A 27,975-nucleotide genomic window follows, 5' to 3' on the forward strand; every position below is an offset into this window, starting at 1 on the left:
GAAATGGCCGCCCCCTGGATGGTGAGTTGGGACGGCTGCACGGGCTGGTTTGCTGCAAAGTTGAGGTCCAGCGTTGCGCACTTGCTTGGCTTGAACTGTAGACCTGCAGCGGTCGCCTCTTCTCCCGCGATGTTCAGCAGGCGCTGCAGGTGCTCCTGGTCCCGGGCCACCAGCACCAAGTCGTCCGCGTAGGCCAGGATGGCGATGTTTTGCCCCTGGACGACGACTCCGGACTTGCCTGCCTCACCAGCGACCGCCCGTATCACCGGCTCCATTCCCAAGTTGAAAATGGTCGGTGATAACGGGCACCCCTGCTTGACACCGGCGCAGATGTCGATGACGCCGGTGTCGCCGCTGGTCGTCTTCACGACCGTGGAGCCCTTCTGCAACTCCTCCACGGTCCTCCTCATCTCCTCAGGCAAGTCCATCCTCCTCAGGGTGTTCTGGAGGTGTTGGTGCGGGATGGACCCGAACGCGTTCCGTAGGTCAAGCCAAGCCAGTGCGATTCGGGAACGTCTGCGTCTCATTTCGTCAACAGCTGCCTGAAGGGTGAAATTGTGCTCGTGGCACCCCTCGAACTCCCGGAAGCCCTTTTGAGCCGGGTGCATCTTCTTCCCGCTGACCGCCCAAGATAGTATGCGGTCAGCAAGCACCCCGGCGTACAGCTTGGCGATGGTGTTGCCAAGCGCTATGGGCCTCCAGTTGCCGATGTCCTGGCGGTCCCCCCCTTTGTGCAGGAGGACAGTCCGAGAGGTCTTCCACGCGGCCGGTGTCCTGGCCTCCTTCAGGCATCTGTTGAAGATAAAAGAGAGAATTCGTCCATGTCTATCGACCGCCCTCAGGTCGCCGTAGGTGAGGCCATCGGGGCCCGGGGCGGTGTTCTTGGTTCTAGACATGCGTCTCGTCACTTCCTCAGGAGTGATCCTTTCGAGGAGCAGTTTCTTCTCGGTCTCCGTCGTGCGACGGTAGACCGAGTCGTCACCCTCGTCCTCCAAGCCCCCCATCCCGACATTCCCGTAGACTTGGCGGAAATGCTTTTCCACCTCCTCCGCGGGAATGTCGCAATAGGGTGACTTATCGGACAGGATGCTCTCCACTGCCCTCCTGGGATGACTCCTGAAGAGTTTCTGTATGTCCGACGCCTTTTTCGCGTCGTAGTCAGCTACTTGTCTGCGTCTTGGTGGTTGTCTGTGCACGACGTTTCGTGGCCGAGGAGCTTCCCCTCCGTCCGCAGGTTTCGCCTCCCTCTTCCTCTCCGCCTGGGTGGTGGCCACCAGATCCTGCACCACGACCTCGAACTCCTCCCATGACTGGCCGGATGTGCTGGCCAGTCGGTCGAGCCACAGCTTCTCCTTCTGCTGTATCGGTGGCTCGACCTGTCGTGGTGCTCCTTCTGCTGCGTCTGGAGCTGGCGGCGGCGATGTTGCTGCGTCCACAGGCGGCGGTGACCCGGTGTCGTTAAGGTCACCGACTTCAGGAGGCTGCCCCGGCGCCAGGTCTTCGGCCGGAGCGTCTGCTGCTGCGTCTGGATCGGAGGGTTGCGCCTCGGTCACGTTGGGCGGCGTCGTGCATCTAACTGTCTCCTCGATTGCCTCCTGAAGGGGGGCAATCAAGGGGGGAGGTCTCTTGTGGGTCACCATGTGGTTCGCAAGCCCGCGACGGGTAGCGCATGCGAAATCGCATGCCCCGCACCGATGCGAGAGTGCAACACGTCCGTCCGCAGCCTTACGTATCCCCCCTTTGAGGCAGGGATGAGTGGACGGCTTGCGGCCGATAGTCCCACCGCAGATGGAGCAGGCGTTCACCGACGTGAGTCGGTGGCCGTGCTGCTCCATCAGGTGCCGGACGAGACTTCTCCGCATCGCCGTCCACTCCGTAGCGCGGAAGGACATGCTGCATCCCACCTCGGTGCAGGTTAACGTGTCCGCCACGGGAAAGTAAACCACAAGTTGATTGTCGATTCTCCTGGCCGACACCGCGGTGCCGGTCAGGAGAAGCGCCGGGACCCTGTCAGTCGTTTGGGGGGCGGGGGCAGTCGGGGGAATCGGGGGGGGAGAATCCAGCGCCGGACGTCTGGACGAAGAAGAATCCGGAGGCGTCGTGAAGTCGTCGAGGGAGAGAGGGGAAGAAGAACGGGACTTGGGGGGAGAATAGGTGACGTCCGAGAGCGGGGAGAAGGTCTCAAGGGAAGGCTTTCGGACGCCGGATGGAGAAGAAGAAGAAGAAGAAACGGGGGAGCCATAGTGTATGATTTTCCGCGGGCGACGCGTCCTACGCGCCGAAGCGCTTTCGGACGCGCCGTCCGGTGGTGTATGGGGAGGGGAGGAGTCGGGCTCTGACGCCTCGACTTTCCTCCTCCGCGGAGTGCGAGAGGAGGAGGGGGGGGCGGAGGAACTAGCACGCGATGGTGCTTTTCTAACGGCCCCCGCCCCCCCGTTTTTACGGGGAGGACGTGGGGGCATGGGAGGGCGTTAAGTCATGGCACAAACGGGGCCTGGCGGACGATATTCCACGGCCTGAAGGACCGTGGTACGTTGTTTTGAAAATTGTCCTTTTAAGGACACAAAAAAATTCAAAAGATATAAATGCTGAAGGCCAAGGGGGGCGACGGAGGGCTTTTCCGCGGTCTGAGGGACTGCGGAACGAAAATTTTCAAAAATACAAATTTAAATTAAGCGCGTGGCGTCCACCTGAATGAAGTCCAGGCGGCCGCCGAGGGATGGCGCTGAAGGCGCTCAACCCGCTTCTCGGCCCGTATGGGTGGGATCGGGAGGAAATTTGAATTTACCGGGGTTTTGAAATGACGGTTTTGTGGAAGATGAAGTCTTCCACAAATACCGGACGGGGGGGAGGGGGTCAATCGAACCGATCGGGCGTGAAGCGCGCCGAACGGTCGCTTGACCGGCGTCGCGGCCGAAAAGGAAACCGCGCGCCGTTCAAATCACCCGCTCTGCGCCGATCCGTACGGGATCGACGGAGGGTGCTCCCGGGGGCCCTGAGGGGGTCCGGGGGCCTCGGTGCTCAAGCTACCGGTCCGGAGGGGACCTGGCAGTGCACCGGGGGCCGGGGAACGTCCGGTGCTCAGCCTACCGGTCCTGAAGGGACCCGGCGGTGCACCGGGGGCGGGGGCCTGCGCCGGGCCTTAGGGGCCCGGCGTCGAGCCCGGGGAGGTTATCACCCCAAGTGGGCGTGGGGAACGGTCCGTGAGCGACCGGGGAGCCCTGAGGGGGCGGTGGGTCCCACGGTCCGCCTTGAAGAGGCAATGGACCGTGGGGCCATCGGGGGTCGAAAGAGGGGCTACTGGGCAGAGCAGGCGCCTAGTGTCCTGTTGCCCCTTCCCTCTGGGAGTGTCCCGGGGGGCTTACCGTTGGTCGGGGCCCGTCCGGGATTCCTCAGAGAGGCTAGAAAGGTCCAAAAGCGGTAGATCTGTTCATTTAAAAATTTGAATTTGGCGGGCGAAAAAGAAGAAAGTTAAGGGGATTAAGCTGATAAGAACAGATACTACACTTTGATCTTAGCCATAAGGCCGAGAAGCGATAAGGGAGCCCTTTTCTGCAATATTTACATGTGTAGGGACGACCCCGGAGCACTTGGGGCGGAGGGCGCAGGATTGGCGTAGGCGCCGCGGGGTGGCATTGGTCGGGGAGAATTCGCGTAGGGTCCTGCGGGGGTGTTTCCGAAGGCTTCCTTGTTTTCCTGCAGCAAGAAAAGTTTTGGGGGGGCGCGGGGGGCAGGACGGCCGGAGCAATTGCGTCCCCGGAGTCCGGAGGCGAGACAGTAAATTGCAACGCGGAGTCCTTCGCTAGGTCGTGCCATCTCTGTGAGCGACACACGAGACGTATTGCAAGCTCTCTCCCCGCTTCCCGGGAAAGGTCGGGCGCAATTTTCAAACATTCCGAAAATGGAGGGGGGCATCCAGGGCGGTAATAAAGGGCCCTTTTCGCCAGTATTCAGTGGTCGACAGTTTTTCGAAAAACGGGCTTCCTCTTCACTTCACTTCCTGTGTGGTAGAGATTTAAAATCGTGTGCTGTTCACTTACTTTGCATTAATCGTCATTAGTAAAAATACGCTTTCCTTATAAATAAATAAATACATAAATTAGGGTTTCTTCAAATATAAACAAATTAGGGTTTTCTTCAAATCGGAGAATAGGAATCGAAAAGGCTGTAAAAAAGTGGCGCTTTCAATTACACAAGATGGAAAACCAGATTTCTCCATTGTTTATATTTTCCATTTTCTCGAAAAAATCGCGGAAATGGGCATCGATTTCCGCGAAATTCGCAAAAAATTTCTGAAAATTTTTTTGCAAACATTTTTCCAATTTTTCCCGAGTGCTCGCGATCGGTCGTTTCCTCCGATGTATTGAGTTTCTTTTCCGTTCAATTTTTTTTCATCAAACACACACTCCTTTTACAAGAATTATCTTCGCATAAATTCTGTGGAAAGATTGGTGTTCAAAAACTAAGGTAAAAGAGTGGAACTCGCCTATTTCCGCGAGTCGATTCGCGTCGGGTCGTCTTGAATGACGCTCCTTGCCGGGAGCGCGCGCGCGCCATCTCTTCGGGGGGGAGGTAAACAGCTGGAAGGAAGGGGCGTCACACGCCAAAGTTTGAAACGTGATCCGGCGCCTCTCTTCAACAGTTGTCGTCGTCTCCAATGATGGAATACTGAGGAGACAAGACGTTGTTGTTGTTGACGTTGCATTGAAAGCAGAAAAAATAATTGCATTATTTTCACAAAATTGTATTTATTGTTACACTTACACTTTAAAGTGACGACGACTCTCTTCAGATGGGATTTTTTTTCTTCCCAAGTTTCTCTCCTTTTAATAATTCATTCCTTTTAATACTTCGTTGTGCTGCTTCAATTTGGATTACATTACTTTTGCTCCGCTCGCATGGAATAAAATCGCTTCTCTCCGCGAAAATGCAATTTCGCGAATATTTTTCCAGCCGGATCGCCTGAAATTTGCAAGTGCGAAAATAAATAATTTTCGCGGATCAATTTAAGCTTCAATCTGTTCTCATCAGCTTTTAAGTGGACCTTTTTAATGATGGGCCGATCCCGACGGTACTGCAATGCCGGGCCAACCCGCGGCAGGGATGGAGTAAACTCCGGGTACCCCGCCAATGTCCAAAAATCAGATTAATATTCTGGTCCCGCAATGCGGGACGTATCAGATATTAAGCTGATAAGAACAGATTTAAAATGTTTATTTGAAAATTCTTTCATACAGAGTTTTAAGCAACTTATAATTAATATATAATTTATACATGACCGGCTCCCTCCAAATGAGGGAGCCGGGGAACAAGTCTTTTTGCCCCTTTGTTTTGGGGAAATATTATAATAATATAGGCTTCTCGCACGAGTGTTTTTTTTTTATAAAATGTTTTATATGTTTAAGTCTCTCACGGGGAGGGTTTACACTTTTGGGGGGGGCCGTTTATACACCACGGCGTGGCCATTCATACACTATGGCTCATAGAGTAAATAAAAGAGAAAGGGGACAGAGAAAGGTTTTACAATGAAGAAGTATGGAAAGAGGGGGGGAAATGATTTTACACGACTTCACTTTTGTCCTTTCCTTTTCAGCCTCCGGAGCCGTCTTCATACTGTCTATGTCCCGTGATGTGTTCGACGTAGCAGTCCCGGGTCCAGCGGATGACGTCGCTGACCATCAGTCGCCGCATGGTGGTGCAGAATCGTCGAGGTAGGCCCAGGGACTTCAGGACGGGGTCGTTCTGCGAGTCCCACGTCCCCAGGCTTCCCACGACGATGGCGGCGACCGATGACCGGTATCCCTGCTGGCGGATGGTCTCTGCCAGGGCGGCGTACTTCTCCTCCTTCGCGGTCCTGGCTGCCAGCAGAGCTCCCTCGTTGTTCTCGAACGGCACTGCTACGTCGATCAATGTCACAGTCTTGTCGGCCTGGTTAGTTATAACCAGGTCTGGTCTAAGAGTCGAGTCAGTGCCAGGTACTTGTTTGTTGACTCTGATTTCATCGTCACCTTTTCCCCGGCGTCCAATCAGAGCCCTGTGTAGTCGGTCTTGGACAGCATTATGTCTATGCTGCCACGTCCTTGAGTGCATCGTGCAGTGATTAACGACGTGGGGCAGGGTCTCCTCCGCGTAGCCACATCGCCGACACCGCTTGTCCCCGTTGGTTTCCCAACGGCGACAGGCATTGAGCGGGAGCAGATCGAGCCGAGCCCTAAAGATGAACCTCCAATCACAAAACCTGGTGTATCTCCCTCCTGCCAGGAAGTGATTGGAGGCTTCAGATTTCGCCGAGGCACGAATGACTTTCCCTTGATCGGGCTTGGCGCTTACCTTGTTCAGGTAGTAGCGCCGCACCGCGATCTTCAGGGCACCCGTCAGTTGCCTTACGGCCTTCGGAGGAACCCTGATGAAGGGGGGGCGGTCTTCAGCCCCGTCATTCATGTCCCGGAACGAAATCTGCATCTCCCTTAGCTCGTCCGACCATCTCCAGCTCAAGCCTATGCGCGCGGCGATACGGCGTGACGCGGAGCGAACCTGCGTGAAGAGGGAACTGAAGTCGCCGCTTTCCCTTCCAAAGTCATCCCGCAGACTACCGCTAAGGTACTCCGCGAGATCACCGGTGGTTGGCGGTCTCCCCAGCTTCCTCCGCACTACCTCCTTCAGGCGACCCCAGGCGAGCACTCTCACGTTGGGGTCACGGGAATGGAGGAGTCGATATCCCTGCACGATGGTCAATATGTCAGTCAAGTCGGAAAGAGGGAGAAGACCTGCGCCGCCGTGTTGATGGCCAATGAAGACCATCTCAGGCGATGCCCTTTTGGGCAAATGGAGCCAGCCCTTTGCGCAGGCCTTCAGCCTCTTGTCGATGTCAGTCAAGTTCTTCTTTTTAACGTTACCAGCCCGCAAGATGAATTCCAGCCTGGGCAGAAGGAAGATGTTGGTCGCGGCGATCTTCTGCCACGGGGCGAGGAGTGACTCGTCGATCTTCTTGACGTCCTCGCCCAAGCGCACCAGGTCCTCCTCGGGGGTCTGGTCCACATGGAACCCGAACGGGACCCCGAGGTACCGGTACGCTTCGCCGTCCTTCAGGCTGGAAATGGCCGCCCCCTGGATGGTGAGTTGGGACGGCTGCACGGGCTGGTTGGTTGAAAAGTTGAGGTCCAGCGTTGCGCACTTGCTTGGCTTGAACTGTAGACCTGCAGCGGTCGCCTCTTCTCCCGCGATGTTCAGCAGGCGCTGCAGGTGCTCCTGGTCCCGGGCCACCAGCACCAAGTCGTCCGCGTAGGCCAGGATGGCGATGTTCTGCCCCTGGACGACGACTCCGGACTTGCCTGCCTCACCAGCGACCGCCCGTATCACCGGCTCCATTCCCAAGTTGAAAATGGTCGGTGATAACGGGCACCCCTGCTTGACACCGGCGCAGATGTCGATGACGCCGGTGTCGCCGCTGGCCGTCTTCACGACCGTGGAGCCCTTCTGCAACTCCTCCACGGTCCTCCTCATCTCCTCAGGCAAGTCCATCCTCCTCAAGGTGTTCTGGAGGTGTTGGTGCGGGATGGACCCGAACGCGTTCCGTAGATCAAGCCAAGCCAGTGCGATTCGGGAACGTCTGCGTCTCATTTCGTCAACAGCTGCCTGAAGGGTGAAGTTGTGCTCGTGGCACCCCTCGAACTCCCGGAAGCCCTTTTGAGCCGGGTGCATCTTCTTCCCGCTGACCGCCCAAGATAGTATGCGGTCAGCAAGCACCCCGGCGTACAGCTTGGCGATGGTGTTGCCAAGCGCTATGGGCCTCCAGTTGCCGATGTCCTGGCGGTCCCCCCCTTTGTGCAGGAGGACAGTCCGAGAGGTTTTCCACGCGGCCGGTGTCCTGGCCTCCTTCAGGCATCTGTTGAAGATAAAAGAGAGAATTCGTCCATGTCTATCGACCGCCCTCAGGTCGCCGTAGGTGAGGCCATCGGGGCCCGGGGCGGTGTTTTTGGTTCTAGACATGCGTCTCGTCACTTCTTCAGGAGTGATCCTTTCGAGGAGCAGTTTCTTCTCGGTCTCCGTCGTGCGACGGTAGACCGAGTCGTCACCCTCGTCCTCCAAGCCCCCCACTCCGACATTCCCGTAGACTTGGCGGAAATGCTTTTCCACTTCCTCCGCGGGAATGTCGCAATAGGGTGACTTATCAGACAGGATGCTCTCCACTGCCCTCCTGGGATGACTCCTGAAGAGTTTCTGTATGTCCGACGCCTTTTTCGCGTCGTAGTCAGCTACTTGTCTGCGTCTTGGTGGTTGTCTGTGCACGACGTTTCGTGGCCGAGGAGCTTCCCCTCCGTCCGCAGGTTTCGCCTCCCTCTTCCTCTCCGCCTGGGTGGTGGCCACCAGATCCTGCACCACGACCTCGAACTCCTCCCATGACTGGCCGGTGGTGCTGGCCAGTCGGTCGAGCCACAGCTTCTCCTTCTGCTGTATCGGTGGCTCGACCTGTCGTGGTGCTCCTTCTGCTGCGTCTGGAGCTGGCGGCGGCGATGTTGCTGCGTCCACAGGCGGCGGTGACCCGGTGTCGTTGAGGTCACCGACTTCGGGAGGCTGCCCCGGCGCCAGGTCTTCGGCCGGAGCGTCAGCTGCTGCGTCTGGATCGGAGGGTTGCGCCTCGGTCACGTTGGGCGGCGTCGTGCATCTAACTGTCTCCTCGATTGCCTCCTGAAGGGGGGCAATCAAGGGGGGAGGTCTCTTGTGGGTCACCATGTGGTTCGCCAACCCGCGACGGGTAGCGCATGCGAAGTCGCATGTCCCGCACCGATGCGAGAGTGCAACACGCCCGTCCGCCGCCTTACGTATCCCCCCTTTGAGGCAGGGATGAGTGGACGGCTTGCGGCCGATAGTCCCACCGCAGACGGAGCAGGCGTTCACCGACGTGAGTCGGTGGCCGTGCTGCTCCATCAGGTGTCGGACGAGACTTCTCCGCATCGCCGTCCACTCCGTAGCGCGGAAGGACATGCTGCATCCCACCTCGGTGCAGGTTAACGTATCCGCCACGGGAAAGTAAACCACAAGTTGATTGTCGATTCTCCTGGCCGACACCGCGGTGCCGGTCAGGAGAAGCGCCGGGACCCTGTCAGTCGTTTGGGGGGCGGGGGCAGTCGGGGGAATCGGGGGGGGAGAATCCAGCGCCGGACGTCTGGACGAAGAAGAATCCGGAGGCGTCGTGAAGTCGTCGAGGGAGAGAGGGGAAGAAGAACGGGACTTGGGGGGAGAATAGGTGACGTCCGAGAGCGGGGAGAAGGTCTCAAGGGAAGGCTTTCGGACGCCGGATGGAGAAGAAGAAGAAGAAGAAACGGGGGAGCCATAGTGTATGATTTTCCGCGGGCGACGCGTCCTACGCGCCGAAGCGCTTTCGGACGCGCCGTCCGGTGGTGTATGGGGAGGGGAGGAGTCGGGCTCTGACGCCTCGACTTTCCTCCTCCGCGGAGTGCGAGAGGAGGAGGGGGGGGCGGAGGAACTAGCACGCGATGGTGCTTTTCTAACGGCCCCCGCCCCCCCGTTTTTACGGGGAGGACGTGGGGGCATGGGAGGGCGTTAAGTCATGGCACAAACGGGGCCTGGCGGACGATATTCCACGGCCTGAAGGACCGTGGAACGTTGTTTTGAAAATTGTCCTTTTAAGGACACAAAAAAATTCAAAAGATATAAATGCTGAAGGCCAAGGGGGGCGACGGAGGGCTTTTCCGCGGTCTGAGGGACTGCGGAACGAAAATTTTCAAAAATACAAATTTAAATTAAGCGCGTGGCGTCCACCTGGATGAAGTCCAGGCGTCCGCCGAGGGATGGCGCTGAGGGCGCTCAACCCGCTTCTCGGCCCGTATGGGTGGGATCGGGAGGAAATTTGAATTTACCGGGGTTTTGAAATGACGGTTTTGTGGAAGATGAAGTCTTCCACAAATACCGGACGGGGGGAGGGGGTCAATCGAACCGATCGGGCGTGAAGCGCGCCGAACGGTCGCTTGACCGGCGTCGCGGCCGAAAAGGAAACCGCGCGCCGTTCAAATCACCCGCTCTGCGCCGATCCGTACGGGATCGACGGAGGGTGTTCCCGGGGGCCCTGAGGGGGTCCGGGGGCCTCGGTGCTCAAGCTACCGGTCCGGAGGGGACCTGGCAGTGCACCGGGGGCCGGGGAACGTCCGGTGCTCAGCCTACCGGTCCTGAAGGGACCCGGCGGTGCACCGGGGGCGGGGGCCTGCGCCGGGCCTTAGGGGCCCGGCGTCGAGCCCGGGGAGGTTATCACCCCAAGTGGGCGTGGGGAACGGTCCGTGAGCGACCGGGGAGCCCTGAGGGGGCGGTGGGTCCCACGGTCCGCCTTGAAGAGGCAATGGACCGTGGGGCCATCGGGGGTCGAAAGAGGGGCTACTGGGCAGAGCAGGCGCCTAGTGTCCTGTTGCCCCTTCCCTCTGGGAGTGTCCCGGGGGGCTTACCGTTGGTCGGGGCCCGTCCGGGATTCCTCAGAGAGGCTAGAAAGGTCCAAAAGCGGTAGATCTGTTCATTTAAAAATTTGAATTTGGCGGGCGAAAAAGAAGAAAGTTAAGGGGATTAAGCTGATAAGAACAGATACTACACTTTGATCTTAGCCATAAGGCCGAGAAGCGATAAGGGAGCCCTTTTCTGCAATATTTACATGTGTAGGGACGACCCCGGAGCACTTGGGGCGGAGGGCGCAGGATTGGCGTAGGCGCCGCGGGGTGGCATTGGTCGGGGAGAATTCGCGTAGGGTCCTGCGGGGGTGTTTCCGAAGGCTTCCTTGTTTTCCTGCAGCAAGAAAAGTTTTGGGGGGGCGCGGGGGGCAGGACGGCCGGAGCAATTGCGTCCCCGGAGTCCGGAGGCGAGACAGTAAATTGCAACGCGGAGTCCTTCGCTAGGTCGTGCCATCTCTGTGAGCGACACACGAGACGTATTGCAAGCTCTCTCCCCGCTTCCCGGGAAAGGTCGGGCGCAATTTTCAAACATTCCGAAAATGGAGGGGGGCATCCAGGGCGGTAATAAAGGGCCCTTTTCGCCAGTATTCAGTGGTCGACAGTTTTTCGAAAAACGGGCTTCCTCTTCACTTCACTTCCTGTGTGGTAGAGATTTAAAATCGTGTGCTGTTCACTTACTTTGCATTAATCGTCATTAGTAAAAATACGCTTTCCTTATAAATAAATAAATACATAAATTAGGGTTTCTTCAAATATAAACAAATTAGGGTTTTCTTCAAATCGGAGAATAGGAATCGAAAAGGCTGTAAAAAAGTGGCGCTTTCAATTACACAAGATGGAAAACCAGATTTCTCCATTGTTTATATTTTCCATTTTCTCGAAAAAATCGCGGAAATGGGCATCGATTTCCGCGAAATTCGCAAAAAATTTCTGAAAATTTTTTTGCAAACATTTTTCCAATTTTTCCCGAGTGCTCGCGATCGGTCGTTTCCTCCGATGTATTGAGTTTCTTTTCCGTTCAATTTTTTTTCATCAAACACACACTCCTTTTACAAGAATTATCTTCGCATAAATTCTGTGGAAAGATTGGTGTTCAAAAACTAAGGTAAAAGAGTGGAACTCGCCTATTTCCGCGAGTCGATTCGCGTCGGGTCGTCTTGAATGACGCTCCTTGCCGGGAGCGCGCGCGCGCCATCTCTTCGGGGGGGAGGTAAACAGCTGGAAGGAAGGGGCGTCACACGCCAAAGTTTGAAACGTGATCCGGCGCCTCTCTTCAACAGTTGTCGTCGTCTCCAATGATGGAATACTGAGGAGACAAGACGTTGTTGTTGTTGACGTTGCATTGAAAGCAGAAAAAATAATTGCATTATTTTCACAAAATTGTATTTATTGTTACACTTACACTTTAAAGTGACGACGACTCTCTTCAGATGGGATTTTTTTTCTTCCCAAGTTTCTCTCCTTTTAATAATTCATTCCTTTTAATACTTCGTTGTGCTGCTTCAATTTGGATTACATTACTTTTGCTCCGCTCGCATGGAATAAAATCGCTTCTCTCCGCGAAAATGCAATTTCGCGAATATTTTTCCAGCCGGATCGCCTGAAATTTGCAAGTGCGAAAATAAATAATTTTCGCGGATCAATTTAAGCTTCAATCTGTTCTCATCAGCTTTTAAGTGGACCTTTTTAATGATGGGCCGATCCCGACGGTACTGCAATGCCGGGCCAACCCGCGGCAGGGATGGAGTAAACTCCGGGTACCCCGCCAATGTCCAAAAATCAGATTAATATTCTGGTCCCGCAATGCGGGACGTATCAGATATTAAGCTGATAAGAACAGATACTACACTTTGATCTTAGCCATAAGGCCGAGAAGCGATAAGGGAGCCCTTTTCTGCAATATTTACATGTGTAGGGACGACCCCGGAGCACTTGGGGCGGAGGGCGCAGGATTGGCGTAGGCGCCGCGGGGTGGCATTGGTCGGGGAGAATTCGCGTAGGGTCCTGCGGGGGTGTTTCCGAAGGCTTCCTTGTTTTCCTGCAGCAAGAAAAGTTTTGGGGGGGCGCGGGGGGCAGGACGGCCGGAGCAATTGCGTCCCCGGAGTCCGGAGGCGAGACAGTAAATTGCAACGCGGAGTCCTTCGCTAGGTCGTGCCATCTCTGTGAGCGACACACGAGACGTATTGCAAGCTCTCTCCCCGCTTCCCGGGAAAGGTCGGGCGCAATTTTCAAACATTCCGAAAATGGAGGGGGGCATCCAGGGCGGTAATAAAGGGCCCTTTTCGCCAGTATTCAGTGGTCGACAGTTTTTCGAAAAACGGGCTTCCTCTTCACTTCACTTCCTGTGTGGTAGAGATTTAAAATCGTGTGCTGTTCACTTACTTTGCATTAATCGTCATTAGTAAAAATACGCTTTCCTTATAAATAAATAAATACATAAATTAGGGTTTCTTCAAATATAAACAAATTAGGGTTTTCTTCAAATCGGAGAATAGGAATCGAAAAGGCTGTAAAAAAGTGGCGCTTTCAATTACACAAGATGGAAAACCAGATTTCTCCATTGTTTATATTTTCCATTTTCTCGAAAAAATCGCGGAAATGGGCATCGATTTCCGCGAAATTCGCAAAAAATTTCTGAAAATTTTTTTGCAAACATTTTTCCAATTTTTCCCGAGTGCTCGCGATCGGTCGTTTCCTCCGATGTATTGAGTTTCTTTTCCGTTCAATTTTTTTTCATCAAACACACACTCCTTTTACAAGAATTATCTTCGCATAAATTCTGTGGAAAGATTGGTGTTCAAAAACTAAGGTAAAAGAGTGGAACTCGCCTATTTCCGCGAGTCGATTCGCGTCGGGTCGTCTTGAATGACGCTCCTTGCCGGGAGCGCGCGCGCGCCATCTCTTCGGGGGGGAGGTAAACAGCTGGAAGGAAGGGGCGTCACACGCCAAAGTTTGAAACGTGATCCGGCGCCTCTCTTCAACAGTTGTCGTCGTCTCCAATGATGGAATACTGAGGAGACAAGACGTTGTTGTTGTTGACGTTGCATTGAAAGCAGAAAAAATAATTGCATTATTTTCACAAAATTGTATTTATTGTTACACTTACACTTTAAAGTGACGACGACTCTCTTCAGATGGGATTTTTTTTCTTCCCAAGTTTCTCTCCTTTTAATAATTCATTCCTTTTAATACTTCGTTGTGCTGCTTCAATTTGGATTACATTACTTTTGCTCCGCTCGCATGGAATAAAATCGCTTCTCTCCGCGAAAATGCAATTTCGCGAATATTTTTCCAGCCGGATCGCCTGAAATTTGCAAGTGCGAAAATAAATAATTTTCGCGGATCAATTTAAGCTTCAATCTGTTCTCATCAGCTTTTAAGTGGACCTTTTTAATGATGGGCCGATCCCGACGGTACTGCAATGCCGGGCCAACCCGCGGCAGGGATGGAGTAAACTCCGGGTACCCCGCCAATGTCCAAAAATCAGATTAATATTCTGGTCCCGCAATGCGGGACGTATCAGATATTAAGCTGATAAGAACAGATACTACACTTTGATCTTAGCCATAAGGCCGAGAAGCGATAAGGGAGCCCTTTTCTGCAATATTTACATGTGTAGGGACGACCCCGGAGCACTTGGGGCGGAGGGCGCAGGATTGGCGTAGGCGCCGCGGGGTGGCATTGGTCGGGGAGAATTCGCGTAGGGTCCTGCGGGGGTGTTTCCGAAGGCTTCCTTGTTTTCCTGCAGCAAGAAAAGTTTTGGGGGGGCGCGGGGGGCAGGACGGCCGGAGCAATTGCGTCCCCGGAGTCCGGAGGCGAGACAGTAAATTGCAACGCGGAGTCCTTCGCTAGGTCGTGCCATCTCTGTGAGCGACACACGAGACGTATTGCAAGCTCTCTCCCCGCTTCCCGGGAAAGGTCGGGCGCAATTTTCAAACATTCCGAAAATGGAGGGGGGCATCCAGGGCGGTAATAAAGGGCCCTTTTCGCCAGTATTCAGTGGTCGACAGTTTTTCGAAAAACGGGCTTCCTCTTCACTTCACTTCCTGTGTGGTAGAGATTTAAAATCGTGTGCTGTTCACTTACTTTGCATTAATCGTCATTAGTAAAAATACGCTTTCCTTATAAATAAATAAATACATAAATTAGGGTTTCTTCAAATATAAACAAATTAGGGTTTTCTTCAAATCGGAGAATAGGAATCGAAAAGGCTGTAAAAAAGTGGCGCTTTCAATTACACAAGATGGAAAACCAGATTTCTCCATTGTTTATATTTTCCATTTTCTCGAAAAAATCGCGGAAATGGGCATCGATTTCCGCGAAATTCGCAAAAAATTTCTGAAAATTTTTTTGCAAACATTTTTCCAATTTTTCCCGAGTGCTCGCGATCGGTCGTTTCCTCCGATGTATTGAGTTTCTTTTCCGTTCAATTTTTTTTCATCAAACACACACTCCTTTTACAAGAATTATCTTCGCATAAATTCTGTGGAAAGATTGGTGTTCAAAAACTAAGGTAAAAGAGTGGAACTCGCCTATTTCCGCGAGTCGATTCGCGTCGGGTCGTCTTGAATGACGCTCCTTGCCGGGAGCGCGCGCGCGCCATCTCTTCGGGGGGGAGGTAAACAGCTGGAAGGAAGGGGCGTCACACGCCAAAGTTTGAAACGTGATCCGGCGCCTCTCTTCAACAGTTGTCGTCGTCTCCAATGATGGAATACTGAGGAGACAAGACGTTGTTGTTGTTGACGTTGCATTGAAAGCAGAAAAAATAATTGCATTATTTTCACAAAATTGTATTTATTGTTACACTTACACTTTAAAGTGACGACGACTCTCTTCAGATGGGATTTTTTTTCTTCCCAAGTTTCTCTCCTTTTAATAATTCATTCCTTTTAATACTTCGTTGTGCTGCTTCAATTTGGATTACATTACTTTTGCTCCGCTCGCATGGAATAAAATCGCTTCTCTCCGCGAAAATGCAATTTCGCGAATATTTTTCCAGCCGGATCGCCTGAAATTTGCAAGTGCGAAAATAAATAATTTTCGCGGATCAATTTAAGCTTCAATCTGTTCTCATCAGCTTTTAAGTGGACCTTTTTAATGATGGGCCGATCCCGACGGTACTGCAATGCCGGGCCAACCCGCGGCAGGGATGGAGTAAACTCCGGGTACCCCGCCAATGTCCAAAAATCAGATTAATATTCTGGTCCCGCAATGCGGGACGTATCAGATATTAAGCTGATAAGAACAGATACTACACTTTGATCTTAGCCATAAGGCCGAGAAGCGATAAGGGAGCCCTTTTCTGCAATATTTACATGTGTAGGGACGACCCCGGAGCACTTGGGGCGGAGGGCGCAGGATTGGCGTAGGCGCCGCGGGGTGGCATTGGTCGGGGAGAATTCGCGTAGGGTCCTGCGGGGGTGTTTCCGAAGGCTTCCTTGTTTTCCTGCAGCAAGAAAAGTTTTGGGGGGGCGCGGGGGGCAGGACGGCCGGAGCAATTGCGTCCCCGGAGTCCGGAGGCGAGACAGTAAATTGCAACGCGGAGTCCTTCGCTAGGTCGTGCCATCTCTGTGAGCGACACACGAGACGTATTGCAAGCTCTCTCCCCGCTTCCCGGGAAAGGTCGGGCGCAATTTTCAAACATTCCGAAAATGGAGGGGGGCATCCAGGGCGGTAATAAAGGGCCCTTTTCGCCAGTATTCAGTGGTCGACAGTTTTTCGAAAAACGGGCTTCCTCTTCACTTCACTTCCTGTGTGGTAGAGATTTAAAATCGTGTGCTGTTCACTTACTTTGCATTAATCGTCATTAGTAAAAATACGCTTTCCTTATAAATAAATAAATACATAAATTAGGGTTTCTTCAAATATAAACAAATTAGGGTTTTCTTCAAATCGGAGAATAGGAATCGAAAAGGCTGTAAAAAAGTGGCGCTTTCAATTACACAAGATGGAAAACCAGATTTCTCCATTGTTTATATTTTCCATTTTCTCGAAAAAATCGCGGAAATGGGCATCGATTTCCGCGAAATTCGCAAAAAATTTCTGAAAATTTTTTTGCAAACATTTTTCCAATTTTTCCCGAGTGCTCGCGATCGGTCGTTTCCTCCGATGTATTGAGTTTCTTTTCCGTTCAATTTTTTTTCATCAAACACACACTCCTTTTACAAGAATTATCTTCGCATAAATTCTGTGGAAAGATTGGTGTTCAAAAACTAAGGTAAAAGAGTGGAACTCGCCTATTTCCGCGAGTCGATTCGCGTCGGGTCGTCTTGAATGACGCTCCTTGCCGGGAGCGCGCGCGCGCCATCTCTTCGGGGGGGAGGTAAACAGCTGGAAGGAAGGGGCGTCACACGCCAAAGTTTGAAACGTGATCCGGCGCCTCTCTTCAACAGTTGTCGTCGTCTCCAATGATGGAATACTGAGGAGACAAGACGTTGTTGTTGTTGACGTTGCATTGAAAGCAGAAAAAATAATTGCATTATTTTCACAAAATTGTATTTATTGTTACACTTACACTTTAAAGTGACGACGACTCTCTTCAGATGGGATTTTTTTTCTTCCCAAGTTTCTCTCCTTTTAATAATTCATTCCTTTTAATACTTCGTTGTGCTGCTTCAATTTGGATTACATTACTTTTGCTCCGCTCGCATGGAATAAAATCGCTTCTCTCCGCGAAAATGCAATTTCGCGAATATTTTTCCAGCCGGATCGCCTGAAATTTGCAAGTGCGAAAATAAATAATTTTCGCGGATCAATTTAAGCTTCAATCTGTTCTCATCAGCTTTTAAGTGGACCTTTTTAATGATGGGCCGATCCCGACGGTACTGCAATGCCGGGCCAACCCGCGGCAGGGATGGAGTAAACTCCGGGTACCCCGCCAATGTCCAAAAATCAGATTAATATTCTGGTCCCGCAATGCGGGACGTATCAGATATTAAGCTGATAAGAACAGATACTACACTTTGATCTTAGCCATAAGGCCGAGAAGCGATAAGGGAGCCCTTTTCTGCAATATTTACATGTGTAGGGACGACCCCGGAGCACTTGGGGCGGAGGGCGCAGGATTGGCGTAGGCGCCGCGGGGTGGCATTGGTCGGGGAGAATTCGCGTAGGGTCCTGCGGGGGTGTTTCCGAAGGCTTCCTTGTTTTCCTGCAGCAAGAAAAGTTTTGGGGGGGCGCGGGGGGCAGGACGGCCGGAGCAATTGCGTCCCCGGAGTCCGGAGGCGAGACAGTAAATTGCAACGCGGAGTCCTTCGCTAGGTCGTGCCATCTCTGTGAGCGACACACGAGACGTATTGCAAGCTCTCTCCCCGCTTCCCGGGAAAGGTCGGGCGCAATTTTCAAACATTCCGAAAATGGAGGGGGGCATCCAGGGCGGTAATAAAGGGCCCTTTTCGCCAGTATTCAGTGGTCGACAGTTTTTCGAAAAACGGGCTTCCTCTTCACTTCACTTCCTGTGTGGTAGAGATTTAAAATCGTGTGCTGTTCACTTACTTTGCATTAATCGTCATTAGTAAAAATACGCTTTCCTTATAAATAAATAAATACATAAATTAGGGTTTCTTCAAATATAAACAAATTAGGGTTTTCTTCAAATCGGAGAATAGGAATCGAAAAGGCTGTAAAAAAGTGGCGCTTTCAATTACACAAGATGGAAAACCAGATTTCTCCATTGTTTATATTTTCCATTTTCTCGAAAAAATCGCGGAAATGGGCATCGATTTCCGCGAAATTCGCAAAAAATTTCTGAAAATTTTTTTGCAAACATTTTTCCAATTTTTCCCGAGTGCTCGCGATCGGTCGTTTCCTCCGATGTATTGAGTTTCTTTTCCGTTCAATTTTTTTTCATCAAACACACACTCCTTTTACAAGAATTATCTTCGCATAAATTCTGTGGAAAGATTGGTGTTCAAAAACTAAGGTAAAAGAGTGGAACTCGCCTATTTCCGCGAGTCGATTCGCGTCGGGTCGTCTTGAATGACGCTCCTTGCCGGGAGCGCGCGCGCGCCATCTCTTCGGGGGGGAGGTAAACAGCTGGAAGGAAGGGGCGTCACACGCCAAAGTTTGAAACGTGATCCGGCGCCTCTCTTCAACAGTTGTCGTCGTCTCCAATGATGGAATACTGAGGAGACAAGACGTTGTTGTTGTTGACGTTGCATTGAAAGCAGAAAAAATAATTGCATTATTTTCACAAAATTGTATTTATTGTTACACTTACACTTTAAAGTGACGACGACTCTCTTCAGATGGGATTTTTTTTCTTCCCAAGTTTCTCTCCTTTTAATAATTCATTCCTTTTAATACTTCGTTGTGCTGCTTCAATTTGGATTACATTACTTTTGCTCCGCTCGCATGGAATAAAATCGCTTCTCTCCGCGAAAATGCAATTTCGCGAATATTTTTCCAGCCGGATCGCCTGAAATTTGCAAGTGCGAAAATAAATAATTTTCGCGGATCAATTTAAGCTTCAATCTGTTCTCATCAGCTTTTAAGTGGACCTTTTTAATGATGGGCCGATCCCGACGGTACTGCAATGCCGGGCCAACCCGCGGCAGGGATGGAGTAAACTCCGGGTACCCCGCCAATGTCCAAAAATCAGATTAATATTCTGGTCCCGCAATGCGGGACGTATCAGATATTAAGCTGATAAGAACAGATACTACACTTTGATCTTAGCCATAAGGCCGAGAAGCGATAAGGGAGCCCTTTTCTGCAATATTTACATGTGTAGGGACGACCCCGGAGCACTTGGGGCGGAGGGCGCAGGATTGGCGTAGGCGCCGCGGGGTGGCATTGGTCGGGGAGAATTCGCGTAGGGTCCTGCGGGGGTGTTTCCGAAGGCTTCCTTGTTTTCCTGCAGCAAGAAAAGTTTTGGGGGGGCGCGGGGGGCAGGACGGCCGGAGCAATTGCGTCCCCGGAGTCCGGAGGCGAGACAGTAAATTGCAACGCGGAGTCCTTCGCTAGGTCGTGCCATCTCTGTGAGCGACACACGAGACGTATTGCAAGCTCTCTCCCCGCTTCCCGGGAAAGGTCGGGCGCAATTTTCAAACATTCCGAAAATGGAGGGGGGCATCCAGGGCGGTAATAAAGGGCCCTTTTCGCCAGTATTCAGTGGTCGACAGTTTTTCGAAAAACGGGCTTCCTCTTCACTTCACTTCCTGTGTGGTAGAGATTTAAAATCGTGTGCTGTTCACTTACTTTGCATTAATCGTCATTAGTAAAAATACGCTTTCCTTATAAATAAATAAATACATAAATTAGGGTTTCTTCAAATATAAACAAATTAGGGTTTTCTTCAAATCGGAGAATAGGAATCGAAAAGGCTGTAAAAAAGTGGCGCTTTCAATTACACAAGATGGAAAACCAGATTTCTCCATTGTTTATATTTTCCATTTTCTCGAAAAAATCGCGGAAATGGGCATCGATTTCCGCGAAATTCGCAAAAAATTTCTGAAAATTTTTTTGCAAACATTTTTCCAATTTTTCCCGAGTGCTCGCGATCGGTCGTTTCCTCCGATGTATTGAGTTTCTTTTCCGTTCAATTTTTTTTCATCAAACACACACTCCTTTTACAAGAATTATCTTCGCATAAATTCTGTGGAAAGATTGGTGTTCAAAAACTAAGGTAAAAGAGTGGAACTCGCCTATTTCCGCGAGTCGATTCGCGTCGGGTCGTCTTGAATGACGCTCCTTGCCGGGAGCGCGCGCGCGCCATCTCTTCGGGGGGGAGGTAAACAGCTGGAAGGAAGGGGCGTCACACGCCAAAGTTTGAAACGTGATCCGGCGCCTCTCTTCAACAGTTGTCGTCGTCTCCAATGATGGAATACTGAGGAGACAAGACGTTGTTGTTGTTGACGTTGCATTGAAAGCAGAAAAAATAATTGCATTATTTTCACAAAATTGTATTTATTGTTACACTTACACTTTAAAGTGACGACGACTCTCTTCAGATGGGATTTTTTTTCTTCCCAAGTTTCTCTCCTTTTAATAATTCATTCCTTTTAATACTTCGTTGTGCTGCTTCAATTTGGATTACATTACTTTTGCTCCGCTCGCATGGAATAAAATCGCTTCTCTCCGCGAAAATGCAATTTCGCGAATATTTTTCCAGCCGGATCGCCTGAAATTTGCAAGTGCGAAAATAAATAATTTTCGCGGATCAATTTAAGCTTCAATCTGTTCTCATCAGCTTTTAAGTGGACCTTTTTAATGATGGGCCGATCCCGACGGTACTGCAATGCCGGGCCAACCCGCGGCAGGGATGGAGTAAACTCCGGGTACCCCGCCAATGTCCAAAAATCAGATTAATATTCTGGTCCCGCAATGCGGGACGTATCAGATATTAAGCTGATAAGAACAGATTTAAAATGTTTATTTGAAAATTCTTTCATACAGAGTTTTAAGCAACTTATAATTAATATATAATTTATACATGACCGGCTCCCTCCAAATGAGGGAGCCGGGGAACAAGTCTTTTTGCCCCTTTATTTTGGGGAAATATTATAATAATATAGGCTTCTCGCACGAGTGTTTTTTTTTATAAAATGTTTTATATGTTTAAGTCTCTCACGGGGAGGGTTTACACTTTTGGGGGGGGCCGTTTATACACCACGGCGTGGCCATTCATACACTATGGCTCATAGAGTAAATAAAAGAGAAAGGGGACAGAGAAAGGTTTTACAATGAAGAAGTATGGAAAGAGGGGGGGAAATGATTTTACACGACTTCACTTTTGTCCTTTCCTTTTCAGCCTCCGGAGCCGTCTTCATACTGTCTATGTCCCGTGATGTGTTCGACGTAGCAGTCCCGGGTCCAGCGGATGACGTCGCTGACCATCAGTCGCCGCATGGTGGTGCAGAATCGTCGAGGTAGGCCCAGGGACTTCAGGACGGGGTCGTTCTGCGAGTCCCACGTCCCCAGGCTTCCCACGACGATGGCGGCGACCGATGACCGGTATCCCTGCTGGCGGATGGTCTCTGCCAGGGCGGCGTACTTCTCCTCCTTCGCGGTCCTGGCTGCCAGCAGAGCTCCCTCGTTGTTCTCGAACGGTACTGCTACGTCGATCAATGTCACAGTCTTGTCGGCCTGGTTAGTTATAACCAGGTCTGGTCTAAGAGTCGAGTCAGTGCCAGGTACTTGTTTGTTGACTCTGATTTCATCGTCACCTTTTCCCCGGCGTCCAATCAGAGCCCTGTGTAGTCGGTCTTGGACAGCATTATGTCTATGCTGCCACGTCCTTGAGTGCATCGTGCAGTGATTAACGACGTGGGGCAGGGTCTCCTCCGCGTAGCCACATCGCCGACACCGCTTGTCCCCGTTGGTTTCCCAACGGCGACAGGCATTGAGCGGGAGCAGATCGAGCCGAGCCCTAAAGATGAACCTCCAATCACAAAACCTGGTGTATCTCCCTCCTGCCAGGAAGTGATTGGAGGCTTCAGATTTCGCCGAGGCACGAATGACTTTCCCTTGATCGGGCTTGGCGCTTACCTTGTTCAGGTAGTAGCGCCGCACCGCGATCTTCAGGGCACCCGTCAGTTGCCTTACGGCCTTCGGAGGAACCCTGATGAAGGGGGGGCGGTCTTCAGCCCCGTCATTCATGTCCCGGAACGAAATCTGCATCTCCCTTAGCTCGTCCGACCATCTCCAGCTCAAGCCTATGCGCGCGGCGATACGGCGTGACGCGGAGCGAACCTGCGTGAAGAGGGAACTGAAGTCGCCGCTTTCCCTTCCAAAGTCATCCCGCAGACTACCACTAAGGTACTCTGCGAGATCACCGGTGGTTGGCGGTCTCCTCAGCTTCCTCCGCACTACCTCCTTCAGGCGACCCCAGGCGAGCACTCTCACGTTGGGGTCACGGGAATGGAGGAGTCGATATCCCTGCACGATGGTCAATATGTCAGTCAAGTCGGAAAGAGGGAGAAGACCTGCGCCGCCGTGTTGATGGCCAATGAAGACCATCTCAGGCGATGCCCTTTTGGGCAAATGGAGCCAGCCCTTTGCGCAGGCCTTCAGCCTCTTGTCGATGTCGGTCAAGTTTTTCTTTTTAACATTACCAGCCCGCAAGATGAATTCCAGCCTGGGCAGAAGGAAGATGTTGGTCGCGGCGATCTTCTGCCACGGGGCGAGGAGTGACTCGTCGATCTTCTTGACGTCCTCGCCCAAGCGCACCAGGTCCTCCTCGGGGGTCTGGTCCACGTGGAACCCGAACGGGACCCCGAGGTACCGGTACGCTTCGCCGTCCTTCAGGCTGGAAATGGCCGCCCCCTGGATGGTGAGTTGGGACGGCTGCACGGGCTGGTTTGCTGCAAAGTTGAGGTCCAGCGTTGCGCACTTGCTTGGCTTGAACTGTAGACCTGCAGCGGTCGCCTCTTCTCCCGCGATGTTCAGCAGGCGCTGCAGGTGCTCCTGGTCCCGGGCCACCAGCACCAAGTCGTCCGCGTAGGCCAGGATGGCGATGTTTTGCCCCTGGACGACGACTCCGGACTTGCCTGCCTCACCAGCGACCGCCCGTATCACCGGCTCCATTCCCAAGTTGAAAATGGTCGGTGATAACGGGCACCCCTGCTTGACACCGGCGCAGATGTCGATGACGCCGGTGTCGCCGCTGGTCGTCTTCACGACCGTGGAGCCCTTCTGCAACTCCTCCACGGTCCTCCTCATCTCCTCAGGCAAGTCCATCCTCCTCAGGGTGTTCTGGAGGTGTTGGTGCGGGATGGACCCGAACGCGTTCCGTAGGTCAAGCCAAGCCAGTGCGATTCGGGAACGTCTGCGTCTCATTTCGTCAACAGCTGCCTGAAGGGTGAAATTGTGCTCGTGGCACCCCTCGAACTCCCGGAAGCCCTTTTGAGCCGGGTGCATCTTCTTCCCGCTGACCGCCCAAGATAGTATGCGGTCAGCAAGCACCCCGGCGTACAGCTTGGCGATGGTGTTGCCAAGCGCTATGGGCCTCCAGTTGCCGATGTCCTGGCGGTCCCCCCCTTTGTGCAGGAGGACAGTCCGAGAGGTCTTCCACGCGGCCGGTGTCCTGGCCTCCTTCAGGCATCTGTTGAAGATAAAAGAGAGAATTCGTCCATGTCTATCGACCGCCCTCAGGTCGCCGTAGGTGAGGCCATCGGGGCCCGGGGCGGTGTTCTTGGTTCTAGACATGCGTCTCGTCACTTCCTCAGGAGTGATCCTTTCGAGGAGCAGTTTCTTCTCGGTCTCCGTCGTGCGACGGTAGACCGAGTCGTCACCCTCGTCCTCCAAGCCCCCCATCCCGACATTCCCGTAGACTTGGCGGAAATGCTTTTCCACCTCCTCCGCGGGAATGTCGCAATAGGGTGACTTATCGGACAGGATGCTCTCCACTGCCCTCCTGGGATGACTCCTGAAGAGTTTCTGTATGTCCGACGCCTTTTTCGCGTCGTAGTCAGCTACTTGTCTGCGTCTTGGTGGTTGTCTGTGCACGACGTTTCGTGGCCGAGGAGCTTCCCCTCCGTCCGCAGGTTTCGCCTCCCTCTTCCTCTCCGCCTGGGTGGTGGCCACCAGATCCTGCACCACGACCTCGAACTCCTCCCATGACTGGCCGGATGTGCTGGCCAGTCGGTCGAGCCACAGCTTCTCCTTCTGCTGTATCGGTGGCTCGACCTGTCGTGGTGCTCCTTCTGCTGCGTCTGGAGCTGGCGGCGGCGATGTTGCTGCGTCCACAGGCGGCGGTGACCCGGTGTCGTTAAGGTCACCGACTTCAGGAGGCTGCCCCGGCGCCAGGTCTTCGGCCGGAGCGTCTGCTGCTGCGTCTGGATCGGAGGGTTGCGCCTCGGTCACGTTGGGCGGCGTCGTGCATCTAACTGTCTCCTCGATTGCCTCCTGAAGGGGGGCAATCAAGGGGGGAGGTCTCTTGTGGGTCACCATGTGGTTCGCAAGCCCGCGACGGGTAGCGCATGCGAAATCGCATGCCCCGCACCGATGCGAGAGTGCAACACGTCCGTCCGCAGCCTTACGTATCCCCCCTTTGAGGCAGGGATGAGTGGACGGCTTGCGGCCGATAGTCCCACCGCAGATGGAGCAGGCGTTCACCGACGTGAGTCGGTGGCCGTGCTGCTCCATCAGGTGCCGGACGAGACTTCTCCGCATCGCCGTCCACTCCGTAGCGCGGAAGGACATGCTGCATCCCACCTCGGTGCAGGTTAACGTGTCCGCCACGGGAAAGTAAACCACAAGTTGATTGTCGATTCTCCTGGCCGACACCGCGGTGCCGGTCAGGAGAAGCGCCGGGACCCTGTCAGTCGTTTGGGGGGCGGGGGCAGTCGGGGGAATCGGGGGGGGAGAATCCAGCGCCGGACGTCTGGACGAAGAAGAATCCGGAGGCGTCGTGAAGTCGTCGAGGGAGAGAGGGGAAGAAGAACGGGACTTGGGGGGAGAATAGGTGACGTCCGAGAGCGGGGAGAAGGTCTCAAGGGAAGGCTTTCGGACGCCGGATGGAGAAGAAGAAGAAGAAGAAACGGGGGAGCCATAGTGTATGATTTTCCGCGGGCGACGCGTCCTACGCGCCGAAGCGCTTTCGGACGCGCCGTCCGGTGGTGTATGGGGAGGGGAGGAGTCGGGCTCTGACGCCTCGACTTTCCTCCTCCGCGGAGTGCGAGAGGAGGAGGGGGGGGCGGAGGAACTAGCACGCGATGGTGCTTTTCTAACGGCCCCCGCCCCCCCGTTTTTACGGGGAGGACGTGGGGGCATGGGAGGGCGTTAAGTCATGGCACAAACGGGGCCTGGCGGACGATATTCCACGGCCTGAAGGACCGTGGTACGTTGTTTTGAAAATTGTCCTTTTAAGGACACAAAAAAATTCAAAAGATATAAATGCTGAAGGCCAAGGGGGGCGACGGAGGGCTTTTCCGCGGTCTGAGGGACTGCGGAACGAAAATTTTCAAAAATACAAATTTAAATTAAGCGCGTGGCGTCCACCTGAATGAAGTCCAGGCGGCCGCCGAGGGATGGCGCTGAAGGCGCTCAACCCGCTTCTCGGCCCGTATGGGTGGGATCGGGAGGAAATTTGAATTTACCGGGGTTTTGAAATGACGGTTTTGTGGAAGATGAAGTCTTCCACAAATACCGGACGGGGGGGAGGGGGTCAATCGAACCGATCGGGCGTGAAGCGCGCCGAACGGTCGCTTGACCGGCGTCGCGGCCGAAAAGGAAACCGCGCGCCGTTCAAATCACCCGCTCTGCGCCGATCCGTACGGGATCGACGGAGGGTGCTCCCGGGGGCCCTGAGGGGGTCCGGGGGCCTCGGTGCTCAAGCTACCGGTCCGGAGGGGACCTGGCAGTGCACCGGGGGCCGGGGAACGTCCGGTGCTCAGCCTACCGGTCCTGAAGGGACCCGGCGGTGCACCGGGGGCGGGGGCCTGCGCCGGGCCTTAGGGGCCCGGCGTCGAGCCCGGGGAGGTTATCACCCCAAGTGGGCGTGGGGAACGGTCCGTGAGCGACCGGGGAGCCCTGAGGGGGCGGTGGGTCCCACGGTCCGCCTTGAAGAGGCAATGGACCGTGGGGCCATCGGGGGTCGAAAGAGGGGCTACTGGGCAGAGCAGGCGCCTAGTGTCCTGTTGCCCCTTCCCTCTGGGAGTGTCCCGGGGGGCTTACCGTTGGTCGGGGCCCGTCCGGGATTCCTCAGAGAGGCTAGAAAGGTCCAAAAGCGGTAGATCTGTTCATTTAAAAATTTGAATTTGGCGGGCGAAAAAGAAGAAAGTTAAGGGGATTAAGCTGATAAGAACAGATACTACACTTTGATCTTAGCCATAAGGCCGAGAAGCGATAAGGGAGCCCTTTTCTGCAATATTTACATGTGTAGGGACGACCCCGGAGCACTTGGGGCGGAGGGCGCAGGATTGGCGTAGGCGCCGCGGGGTGGCATTGGTCGGGGAGAATTCGCGTAGGGTCCTGCGGGGGTGTTTCCGAAGGCTTCCTTGTTTTCCTGCAGCAAGAAAAGTTTTGGGGGGGCGCGGGGGGCAGGACGGCCGGAGCAATTGCGTCCCCGGAGTCCGGAGGCGAGACAGTAAATTGCAACGCGGAGTCCTTCGCTAGGTCGTGCCATCTCTGTGAGCGACACACGAGACGTATTGCAAGCTCTCTCCCCGCTTCCCGGGAAAGGTCGGGCGCAATTTTCAAACATTCCGAAAATGGAGGGGGGCATCCAGGGCGGTAATAAAGGGCCCTTTTCGCCAGTATTCAGTGGTCGACAGTTTTTCGAAAAACGGGCTTCCTCTTCACTTCACTTCCTGTGTGGTAGAGATTTAAAATCGTGTGCTGTTCACTTACTTTGCATTAATCGTCATTAGTAAAAATACGCTTTCCTTATAAATAAATAAATACATAAATTAGGGTTTCTTCAAATATAAACAAATTAGGGTTTTCTTCAAATCGGAGAATAGGAATCGAAAAGGCTGTAAAAAAGTGGCGCTTTCAATTACACAAGATGGAAAACCAGATTTCTCCATTGTTTATATTTTCCATTTTCTCGAAAAAATCGCGGAAATGGGCATCGATTTCCGCGAAATTCGCAAAAAATTTCTGAAAATTTTTTTGCAAACATTTTTCCAATTTTTCCCGAGTGCTCGCGATCGGTCGTTTCCTCCGATGTATTGAGTTTCTTTTCCGTTCAATTTTTTTTCATCAAACACACACTCCTTTTACAAGAATTATCTTCGCATAAATTCTGTGGAAAGATTGGTGTTCAAAAACTAAGGTAAAAGAGTGGAACTCGCCTATTTCCGCGAGTCGATTCGCGTCGGGTCGTCTTGAATGACGCTCCTTGCCGGGAGCGCGCGCGCGCCATCTCTTCGGGGGGGAGGTAAACAGCTGGAAGGAAGGGGCGTCACACGCCAAAGTTTGAAACGTGATCCGGCGCCTCTCTTCAACAGTTGTCGTCGTCTCCAATGATGGAATACTGAGGAGACAAGACGTTGTTGTTGTTGACGTTGCATTGAAAGCAGAAAAAATAATTGCATTATTTTCACAAAATTGTATTTATTGTTACACTTACACTTTAAAGTGACGACGACTCTCTTCAGATGGGATTTTTTTTCTTCCCAAGTTTCTCTCCTTTTAATAATTCATTCCTTTTAATACTTCGTTGTGCTGCTTCAATTTGGATTACATTACTTTTGCTCCGCTCGCATGGAATAAAATCGCTTCTCTCCGCGAAAATGCAATTTCGCGAATATTTTTCCAGCCGGATCGCCTGAAATTTGCAAGTGCGAAAATAAATAATTTTCGCGGATCAATTTAAGCTTCAATCTGTTCTCATCAGCTTTTAAGTGGACCTTTTTAATGATGGGCCGATCCCGACGGTACTGCAATGCCGGGCCAACCCGCGGCAGGGATGGAGTAAACTCCGGGTACCCCGCCAATGTCCAAAAATCAGATTAATATTCTGGTCCCGCAATGCGGGACGTATCAGATATTAAGCTGATAAGAACAGATTTAAAATGTTTATTTGAAAATTCTTTCATACAGAGTTTTAAGCAACTTATAATTAATATATAATTTA

At 52.7% G+C, this 27,975-nt stretch overlaps 8 non-coding genes and 3 pseudogenes across 8 annotated transcripts; all 11 read right to left on the reverse strand.

Moving 5' to 3' along the window:
• Positions 1–3,404: 3,404 nt before the first annotated feature.
• Positions 3,405–3,538, reverse strand: LOC139697260 (U2 spliceosomal RNA; annotated as a pseudogene).
• Positions 3,539–5,049: 1,511 nt separating this feature from the next.
• LOC139697250 (U2 spliceosomal RNA) lies at positions 5,050–5,243 on the reverse strand. The gene has a single exon (XR_011702738.1). It is a non-coding gene; the product is annotated as a U2 spliceosomal RNA (small nuclear RNA).
• Positions 5,244–10,496: 5,253 nt separating this feature from the next.
• On the reverse strand, positions 10,497–10,630 carry LOC139697261 (U2 spliceosomal RNA; annotated as a pseudogene).
• A 1,511-nt stretch (positions 10,631–12,141) lies between these two features.
• Positions 12,142–12,334, reverse strand: LOC139697253 (U2 spliceosomal RNA). Its single transcript, XR_011702741.1, has one exon. It is a non-coding gene; the product is annotated as a U2 spliceosomal RNA (small nuclear RNA).
• Positions 12,335–13,845: 1,511 nt separating this feature from the next.
• Positions 13,846–14,038, reverse strand: LOC139697265 (U2 spliceosomal RNA). Its single transcript, XR_011702743.1, has one exon. It is a non-coding gene; the product is annotated as a U2 spliceosomal RNA (small nuclear RNA).
• A 1,511-nt stretch (positions 14,039–15,549) lies between these two features.
• LOC139697267 (U2 spliceosomal RNA) lies at positions 15,550–15,742 on the reverse strand. Its single transcript, XR_011702744.1, has one exon. It is a non-coding gene; the product is annotated as a U2 spliceosomal RNA (small nuclear RNA).
• A 1,511-nt stretch (positions 15,743–17,253) lies between these two features.
• On the reverse strand, positions 17,254–17,446 carry LOC139697268 (U2 spliceosomal RNA). Its single transcript, XR_011702745.1, has one exon. It is a non-coding gene; the product is annotated as a U2 spliceosomal RNA (small nuclear RNA).
• A 1,511-nt stretch (positions 17,447–18,957) lies between these two features.
• LOC139697243 (U2 spliceosomal RNA) lies at positions 18,958–19,150 on the reverse strand. Its single transcript, XR_011702731.1, has one exon. It is a non-coding gene; the product is annotated as a U2 spliceosomal RNA (small nuclear RNA).
• A 1,511-nt stretch (positions 19,151–20,661) lies between these two features.
• Positions 20,662–20,855, reverse strand: LOC139697251 (U2 spliceosomal RNA). The gene has a single exon (XR_011702739.1). It is a non-coding gene; the product is annotated as a U2 spliceosomal RNA (small nuclear RNA).
• A 5,253-nt stretch (positions 20,856–26,108) lies between these two features.
• On the reverse strand, positions 26,109–26,242 carry LOC139697262 (U2 spliceosomal RNA; annotated as a pseudogene).
• A 1,511-nt stretch (positions 26,243–27,753) lies between these two features.
• LOC139697252 (U2 spliceosomal RNA) lies at positions 27,754–27,947 on the reverse strand. The gene has a single exon (XR_011702740.1). It is a non-coding gene; the product is annotated as a U2 spliceosomal RNA (small nuclear RNA).
• Between the last annotated feature and the right edge of the window lie 28 nt (positions 27,948–27,975).

The sequence above is a fragment of the Hetaerina americana genome, unplaced genomic scaffold (genome assembly GCF_022747635.1).
Source record: "Hetaerina americana unplaced genomic scaffold, ioHetAmer1.1.p SCAF_703, whole genome shotgun sequence".
NCBI classification, from domain to species: Eukaryota; Metazoa; Arthropoda; class Insecta; order Odonata; family Calopterygidae; genus Hetaerina; species Hetaerina americana.